The 10,043-nt window shown below is 34.9% G+C and overlaps 2 pseudogenes; both read right to left on the bottom strand.

The window, feature by feature from the left end:
• Positions 1–1,661: 1,661 nt before the first annotated feature.
• Positions 1,662–2,549, bottom strand: LOC119536761 (annotated as a pseudogene).
• Positions 2,550–4,006: 1,457 nt separating this feature from the next.
• LOC119536760 lies at positions 4,007–9,766 on the bottom strand (annotated as a pseudogene).
• Between the last annotated feature and the right edge of the window lie 277 nt (positions 9,767–10,043).

Below are 10,043 nucleotides of genomic sequence, written 5' to 3'. Positions count from 1 at the left end.
GGAACTTCATTTACATATACACATGGCTGCTTGAAATTGCTCCAAAGCTCATTATTGTCCTTTTCATGATTTTGATTCTTTTTTCTGTCTTTCATTTTGGATACTTTCTACTGCTGTATCTACAAATTCAATAAATTTCTGAAAAGACTATTTAAACTCATGGATTCTGTTTGGCTTCAACTATGTTCCTGCTTTTGTGGTTGTCTGGAAAATATCTTAAGGCAGTAAGTTTGCTCAGTCATATGGCTCATCTCATTTTTTTTCCCATACACCATGGAAACTTTCCTTCAGTTCCTGATGTCTGTGTCATGGCATGAATATCAATTTTTCAAATATTTAGTCTTAGTTTCCTTACTTTTGTTTCAGGTGTGAGGTTAAATAGGGTTAACTAATGTTTCAGATTAATTTGGAAGTGAGAATGAGGATTCAACATATCTTGAGATGAGTTCTGGATTTAGTAGCTCCATTATTTTCTAGTGATTAATCTACTTTTAATAAACTCTTACATTCCATATTAATACAAAGAAATAATATTGATATTTTCTTTAAAGCAAGTATTATAATCTGACTGCTTCTGTTATTGCCTTAGTATCCATATACCCCTGAAAGTATAATAAAAACCCTTCAGAATTTTCCATTTTCAAATCTTAGTCCCCTGCAACCTATTATTTACACAACAGCCTTGGCAGTCCTGTAACTGATGATACATTAAATCTCTCTTCAGCACAAAATCCTCCAACATTTGCATTTTTCAATCCGAATAAATAGCAAATTTTACAAAGGCCTGTATAGTCCTCCATGATGAGGTCCTACATTAAAATCTATCATCACCTATATTTACCCATCATCACCTATATTTACCCATCATGTCCTCAGCTCAAAACACCTTCAGTTCTGTTTCTTGAACTGCCATATTTCTCTCAATGAATATCCATATGGCCCACTCATTTGTTTCCTTAAGTGTTATTTTCACAGTGAGTGCTCCTGGCTACCTTAAATAAAAATTTAACTGAAATCTTTCAGGCAAAGAAATTATCACCCATTCTGACTACATGTTCAATTTCATTTTCATAAAACTCATTAAGTTCAATCATACCATATAATCCATTTCTCATTTTGCCTACATTCTGCATCTTTCTTAGGGAATGAAAGACCCATAATGATGGAAATATTGATTGTTTCATTAACAATGTATATTTATTGCCAGAAATGGATCATTTATCATAATCTTTATCAGGGACTATTTGCAACTTTTTCTGGGTAGGAAATCAGATATAATGAATGAACTATACAGAGTCCCTAGTTCCATTACATCTATTGCTTAGTGGAAGAAACAGGAAAACAGATTGTATGTGGGAAAAGTAAGAATGGAACCTAATTTGGACTTTAAACTACATATAAATTTCTATGTGAAGTATGAGTATAAGTTAGTCATCTCTTAGTGGTGGATTTTGTTTTGAAAGCAAGGAAATAGTTTCTGTATTTCTATATCTCTTAATGATGTATTCTTGCCCATCCCTATGGAGGCAAAGAGTACAAGGCCAAAGAAATGCCAGATACAGTATAAAATGTCTATAAAACAATTTATTGTTTACAAATCCTGCAGTCAAATTTAAATGGAAAATTTGCACATATGTTCCAGGTTTCCTTTAGGACTTTTTTCACCTCTTTTTCCTCAAACTGTAGACCATGAGATTCAGCATGGGTATCACCAAAGTATAAAATACAGAGGACATTTTATCAGTATCAAAGGAATGACTGGATTTGGGCTGCACATGCATGGAGAATGGAGTTCCATAGAGGATAGCCACCTCTGTCAGGTGAGAGCCACACATGGAGAAGGCCTTAGCTTGGCCCCTGCAGAGCTCAACCTGAGGATGGCCATGAGGATCAGCATGTAGGATGTGAGGACTATCAGAAGAGATGAACCAGACTAAAAGCTGAAATGATCAGTATTACCAATTTAATTTCATTCATGTTAGAGGAGAGCAAAGATATCAAGGACACAGTATCACAGTAGAAGTGCCTGACAACATTATAGCCACAAAATGAAGAAAAGAATATGTTTTGTATGATCCACAAAGACTCAAAAGCACTGTAAAGATAAATTATCACCACCAGCAGATGACATGCTCTTTGTGACATGATGTCTGTATAGAGCAGTGGGATATAAATGGCCACATAGTGATCATAGGCCATTGCTATTAAAATGAAAATTTCACAAGTGGTGAAAATACAGAAGAAAGTGAACTTGGTAGCATGCAAATTAAGTGAGATCATATTTTGATCTTTTAGAAAATTAAATAGCATTTTGGTTCCACAGCTGTTGAATAACAAAGACCAGTGGGGGCCAGATATCAGAGGAAAAAGTACATGGGTGTTTGCAACCTATAGTTCAACATGCTGAGGATGATCAAGTCCAGGTTACCCACCACTGAGGCCATGGAACCAATGAGGAACAGCCTAAATAGTGGGGTCTGCAGCTCAGGGTGATCTATGATTCCCATTAGGATAAATTCATTCAGAATTGTGAGATTATTTTTGTCCATCCAGACCACTCAACAGGAAACCTATGTTGGAAACAATTATGAGAGGAATTGATAACTTTTATGATATATGATTGAAAAACATATATTTATATGATGTCCTTAAGACAAATCCATAGCAACAATTTCAGAGTGTTTGCTATTATTTTGTAAATTGAAAACATCAGTAAATAGTTCAATTATCCCCCAAAACATTCTACTGGTATGCATCATAAGTAGGATAAAGATATCATTAGCTACACTCAATAATTTTAGTGTCACATGAGGAGAGTTGTTTAGAATATATCATTGCACCAGTGATATTTCCTGTGTATTGTTAGTCACAAAATAACCACATCTTGGAAGAGATCCTAGCATTAAAATTTTCCAAAGGTGATACAATTGAAAAATATTTTTCCATTAATGTAATTATTATTCAGAAATCTTCTAAAGAAAAGCAAAATGTACTTTTTATTGGATTCTGGAAAGAAAGACCTAGAAAAGAAAGAAAGAAAGGAAGGAAGGAAGAGAGAGGGAGAGGGAGGGAGGAAGGAAAGAAAGAAACAAAAAAGAAAGAAGAGAAGAGAAAAAAGGTGGATGATAATATTTGCAAAATACATCTTTTGTGGTAAATGGGTTCATTTTAATTGAGACAATAAATTAGGCATTTATACTTTTGGCAGTAACTTTTGTGTTTGTTTCTCCTTTGGTATGAAAATTGTATAATGTTTTACTAAGGGAATGTTTTGATTTATGAGCTCAATCCTGAAATATTAAGGGAGTGATGTTTAATAATGTTTGCTGATTACTTTCAAGTGTTCTAGCATTTTAATCTCTCTGTGTCAGACACACACATAGTGGATTTTAATTATTGAATTGATGGTGGTGGTAAATGGATCACAATTGTGTTGTTCTTCCATTTGATTTAATGCTAAAAACTATTCATAAGAAATTGATAAAAACCTATAGAAAAATGTAGAAAGCCCTATATCATAATATAGCCATGTGAAATCCATTATACACCCAGATGAAACAGTTTGGAACAAGTAATGTCCTTATAAATGGTTGAGCAGCAACAGAAATAAGAAAACTGTGACAGATTACTTTATATTCTTTTCTTTTTTAAGGTAACTTAAAAAAGAATCTTTCTTCTCTATCTCCCAATTATTCATGGAAAATGCTGAACCCTGTGGGATAAAGAAGATCTACAGAGGAAATTATGATAGCCTATTTAAAATCTTTCTTAATAAGGGAAAACATACAGTGGATTTAACAATTAAGTGTAAAGAATATATTATAATAAAAAGAAAATGCCTCCAGCTCTAATTTTCCCTTTGCCCAGATTGCATGTTCATGGAGCAAATGTAGATGTAAATAAGAGATAATATTAACAATTTCTCCTTTTACTTTTGTCATGGTTACATCATTGTTTCTATATCATTTCTTCAATATTTAATTATCATTTCAGATGTTATGTTTTTCTAGTGTATCATCTCCTTGCACACACCAGCATCAACCTCATTCAGAATCTTCCAAGGCTCATAAGTCACCCCAGGGATTCAATGGTTGAGATAATCCTCTCCAATTTCTTGTGTTTTGAGGTTTGAAGTTCACTATCTCTCCTTCCTCCAGAAACTTCCTTAGAGCTTAAGAAAACTGTTTTCCCTGCAATGAGAGTCCAGAGTCACTTCTAATCTTCCCTAAGATTTTGAACTCACTCTCTCTGTGCCAAAAAAGGTAAATGGTGTCAGGCCGGATGTGAATATTCATGAGGTAGTAGACTATCTTACTCTGGATAGAGTCTTGGACTCTATTCACTACAAATTGATGGCCCACATTTATCACCTTGATAAAATAAAGATTTTTGTCATAATTGTCTGGGTTGAGGTGCTGAGAGGTGACTTTGCAGCACTCAATTCTCTTCAGGAAGTCTTCCATTACATTCTCCCTGTTCCTTTAAGGTTAGTCAGGCTTTGACATCTTTACATCCAAGATTTTGGCAGCAATGACATCAGGATCATCACAGACAGACTCCACAAACAATACCTTAAGGGAATTCTCCTTTAAGGCCTCCTCATTCTCAGGTTGGAGGAAGTCGTAGGACATACAGTACTTGACTGCTTCATACTGATACACTCCAAGATTGAACACCTTGGTGGGTACCACAATCCAACTGAGTTAGTGTGTGAGTTTCTTTGACAGGTATGTTTTGCCCCAGGCTGGCAAACCAATCAGAAGGATGAGAGCCAGGGAGTTGGTCATGTATGAGGCCCATGAATGTTTCCATGAAGCTGAGAGATTTGGGGTTTTGATTTCATGTTGTTCTGTTCTGAGAAAGAAGACATAGCAGCCCCTCAGGAGACCTCCTATGATTTCTCCTACAATTCCTCCTGGCAGTGGCTCTGGCACTTCCCCAGTGATGAAGAGGATCAGAGCAGATGACTGTGGCCAGTGCTGGGCACACACACAGAGATATGCCTTTTTAAGGACATAAATCAACCTTCCTAGAAAAGCTGCCTATATAAGAAGGAGAAGTGAAGTGGAATTGGGAATGAAGACTAATAATGATTATGGGATAAGGAATGAAGGTAGGATGAACTCAATTTATTTGTGAGATTAAAAGAAAGGTATAAAGTGAGTAACATATTCATAATTTGTATCTTTCTGAATCTTTAAAAAATATTTTAGGACATGTTAAAGAAGTCTAACTTCATCCTCAGAGATAAAACTTGGAAGAAGCCATGTGTAAAATGCTAAATATTGATATAATTTTTGGTAAATTAAAGTTGTGTATACAACAAATAATACACTTTTATCAAGGTGCTTGAGAGAAGGTTGTACAAAATAACACAGAAAAGTGAGGAAATTGTATATAAATTAATGTTTATCAACAGGGAAATCAAAGTTAACCTGGGTAATTAACAAAGACCAAGCAGCATCATTTCCTGTTCTCAGATGCTTTGGGAATAATAGCAAATTACCTTCAAGCTCCCAGGTATCTGTCTCAAAGGGGAGAAAAACTCATAAATTTCTCTGATTTCAGTGAGGTTGGCAAACACATGAGGGAGCAGCAGCACATTTTTTCATTTAAGGTGAGTAGAGGACTCTAGTCATGACTATCAGATTAGCTCCAGTTACAATTCTTGACCCCTGGTTTCAATTTAAATTATGGAAATGACAATAATACCAATGCCAGACTCAGCACAGCATGCCATACATATTTTCTCATTTTAAATGATGTTTTCTGGAGTAACTTGGTATTTTTAGCATCACTATTATGCTCTTTGAAGAAAGCAAAGACTCCATTTCTATAGTCATGATTTCTCTATTAATACTAGAAATCTAAACAATGAAAATTCTGAAAGGGAAAGGTGAAAGCACCATTTGAAAGCTTCATCTAGAATTGGCCTTCAGAAACTTGGTGATGGTCAGGTCAGGGTTATTGATGCTGAAGAAGTGTTTATGTTTCAAATGCTCATAGTTCCCAATGAGAGCTTCCAGTAATTCTGTAATGTAATATTAGCATTATCATTGTCTCCTACTGGTTGCATCTACACAGTTTCACTTGTGGCATGGATATCTGTGCTCTCATTTTACCAATACCATATACAATACAAGATTGTCAGAGTTTACATTCCCTCCTTAGCAGATCCTTTGAGAAAGACTTGGGTGTATGATGTTTAATTGGTAGGTGGTTCCAGGAGTATAAATGTGGAAATGAAGAATGTGGAACAGGTAAAGGACAAAAGCTAACAGTGTGTAGTAGAAAGCAAGTTAGTGCTATAAGCAAGTGAGACTCAATCACTTGAAATGCTTTGATGTGCCCTGCAGAAATCTTCTTGGAATTGTCCTAAGGTCAGAGAAGCTACAGTTTGGACACAACTGCACAGCACGAAAGAAGCAGCCCAATATGATAGGGATTATGGAGACAGATGTTTGTGCAAATGATATTTACAATAGTAAATTGATGGAAAAATCAAAATAAAATATTAATTATTTGGAGTTAGGCAAAATAATAAAATGCCTTGGACCATACTATTTTGTATTAAATTTGCAGGTGTTTCCATATGGGGAGTTAGGTTCAAGGCCTGAAAGTATCTCTGAATATATTTCTAATGAGGGCCAAACTGAGCTTAAAATTAGCACAATTAAAGGGTGAGGGAGGGTCAGTCCTTAGATGAATTGTGTCAGGTGTACATATTCTGCTTATCAGTATTGGTGAACTTGCCATGAATTAGACACTGATAAGTGTATTAGCAGGGGACTTCTGGAAACAATAAGAGAGGAACAAAGGTGACTGTATGATGGAGGCAGAGACATAATTGTATCGACAGTGAAGAAACCTCATGGATTGCTAACCACTGCCAGCATGGTCTGACCAACACCTTGATTTAGACTCTAGCCCCCAGAACTCTGAGACAATACACTTATTTTATTTAAGGAAACTAGTCTACGGTACTTTGTTACAGTATCCCTGGAAAACTAAGGCTTTCCTACAATGAATTTTATACCACAATTGAAGAAGGAAAAGGAGAAGGAGAAGGATGACTCTCACATGCATACTACTAAATGAAAGAAATGCTAACTCCCCTAAAAACTAACACTAGCATATACTATTCTGAAACATGTTGAGCTGTACTCCTATATTTCTACAGTTGGTAAAAGTTATATATATTTAAAGATGTATGATACAGCTAAAGGAGTGCTACATATATGTAAGAATTCAAGGTTGATTTCATCTATGAAAATCAATCTATGCAATAAAAATCATAATTTGAAATTCAAATGGGCATATGATAAAATGCAACATCAGTTTATGATAATATTTCTGGGAAAATAGTATAAAACAACTTATCAATTTAATAAATGATATCTATAAAATTCTTACATTTGATACATGCATTTGTTTACATGTATATTATATTTCAGTAAGTTAAAAATACAAAATTTAAAGAAAAAATGGCTACATAGTCATATATTATTTTTCCCTTGTTGAATTTTTGAAACAATATAATAGGTAATGTTTAATCACTTCTCCATTTTGTCCTAAGCCATAAAACAATGAATAAGCCCCTCTAATAAATGTGGACTTTTAAGGGTTACAAGACAAATTAAAATACCTGTCCTACAGGTTCAATATTTTAATTCCAAATCTCTAGGTGGCAGCAGAAGGGAGTTAACCAAAAGAAACTGAGGAAAGTTATCAAAAATATCTTTTCTCTTCTGGTGATGTAAACATGTCATTTGAAATTAGTATATATCCCATTGTCTTGCTTTTAAGACTTCAAACGTTTTAGGCAAAATTAATAAATTGTATGCCTTCTCCTAAGGGACAGTCTCAAAGGAGGAGAGGAACCCATAAATTCTTCTTATTAGGTGGTGTTAAGAGCACTTGGGGAACAAAGACGTAATTCTCAGTAAAGGTAAGTAGTCTCCCCTCCTGTTCATGGGACTCTGGTAGTTTGAAGCTGTATGTAGCCCAGTAAAACATGTTCCTACATCCAATATAATATATTCCTTGGGTATGAAACCTTCATAAGTAGGACTTTTTGATGAGGTTACTTCAGTTAAGAAGTTGCAGACCTCCTCAATCAGGATGGATCACAGTCCTATTCTGGCATCCTTTGTAAGTAGAGTGAAATTCAGACAGAGATAGAGAAAGTCACAGGAGGCAAGAAGCTGAACCCCTAACTGAAAGGAGAGACCATATGACAGAAGAGTCAAGAATTGCCAGCCCCCAGCACTGGAACACCAGTCTTTGGGAAGAAAGCATTCCCTCAATGATGTCTTGATTTGGCCTTTGTTCTGGCCTTGAAACTTGAGCAAACAAGTTCCCACTGTTTATTGTGACCCATTTCATGGTATTTGTTTGAGCAGCCTAGGAAACGAAAACAGGGACTATGCCTCTAATTTCCAGTGGCCCTTCATGACCCACATTTTCCATTTAACCTGTTTTCTCTAGCGCCTAATCTAGATGACTTAGAAATATGCATAAACAATCTGCCTTGAAACATGATTTTCTGGACGAGTGCAGTAAGTCCACAATACTTATTATGGTCTTTGAGGAAAGCTAGAGCAGACTTCTACATCCAAGTCTTCTCTAGTTAATTGATATTCTTTGGACAGTACAAAGATTCACTCACTGAGGAGAGAAAAATCCCATACCAACATTCCTAAAATTTTCATAATTATTTTCTTTCATTTGGACCCACAACCAAGATATGAAGTATGATATTGTCATCTGTAGTTAATCAGGTTTGTTTCAGTATTAACCTCAAATTTCTGATAGCTTTCCATTTATTTTTAATTGAAAGAGTATTATCAATGTTCTCTATGATCCTTGCATTTACTCTGCTTTGAATATGCCCTGTATATTTGACATATTTTCCAAATTTACCAGTATAATTCAAATGATCAATGTCATTGCAAGGCACTACTTTTAGTTGGCTGTGAGGCCAGATGAAAATATTAAAGTGTAAGTTTCAGTACAGTGTGACTCAAACACACAGTAATGCTTAATGAGTAAGAGGACTGCCCCTGGACATTACCTGCAAAGCTTTGAGAAGTCTTTGAAAACTAATCTGAATTATCACTTGAATGACTAACACACATCTAAAGGAGATGAGAAGTAAGTTTGAAATCTGTTCAACTATAGGTTTAAGCAAAAAACTATCCTTGCAAAATTATGGAGCAGGAGTATTATATTTGGCTTTAAATTGTATTGTTGTCCACTACTTATTTATTAAGTGGCTACAGGTATTTTTTCTGTTATCTTTCACTCAAAAAGTACATTGATATTTAAATAAATGTGTTGAAATGTGTATTTTTCATGTTCTTTTGTAGTAGAAATACATTTATTTTTAATGCATTTTTTTATTGTGAACTTTGACATGTATACATAACAGTGATAACTTTCAAAGTACATTTTAATGAGTAGTTTGAGAGCAAATTTCAAAGAATATCATGGGTCTCAGCTCCACGACTTTAGCCATTCCATTATTGTAAAGTATAACATGCATACAGAAAGGTGTTATCTTTTGATGTACATCTCAACAAGCAGTTACATAGATAATTTCAAAAATTGTTATGGGTTACAGTTCCACAGTTTCAGTTCTTTCCTTATTATGCAATATAGAGTGTAACAGGAAGGTGAAGGCACTCAAAGCACAATTCAATGGAGAGCTGTAGAGCAAATTTCAAAGGATGTTATAGGCTAAAGTTCCACCTGCCATTTACCTCATTCCAGCTGTTCCTTCACCTTTTTGACAAATTCATTTGAGGTACAGAAGCTTTTGATTTTGAGGAGTTCCTATTTATATATTTCTTCTTTTGCTGCTTATGCTTTGGGTGTAAGGTCATTTATTTTTATTTTATTGTTGAAAGCTGCATTGGAATTTGGAGTTGGCCCTGGGGAATGATTTGACTTCCCTAATTTCCTCTTATGATCTGGTTTTATAGTGCCATGACCGTGCAAAGCTAGCCTGGTTATATATTTAAGTTTTTTTTCTTTTGGTTACT

Source organism: Choloepus didactylus, chromosome 6 (assembly GCF_015220235.1).
Source record: "Choloepus didactylus isolate mChoDid1 chromosome 6, mChoDid1.pri, whole genome shotgun sequence".
Taxonomy (NCBI): domain Eukaryota; kingdom Metazoa; phylum Chordata; class Mammalia; order Pilosa; family Megalonychidae; genus Choloepus; species Choloepus didactylus.
The sequence above is the reverse complement of the archived record's forward strand: the minus strand, read 5'-3'. Positions and strand labels throughout refer to the sequence as shown.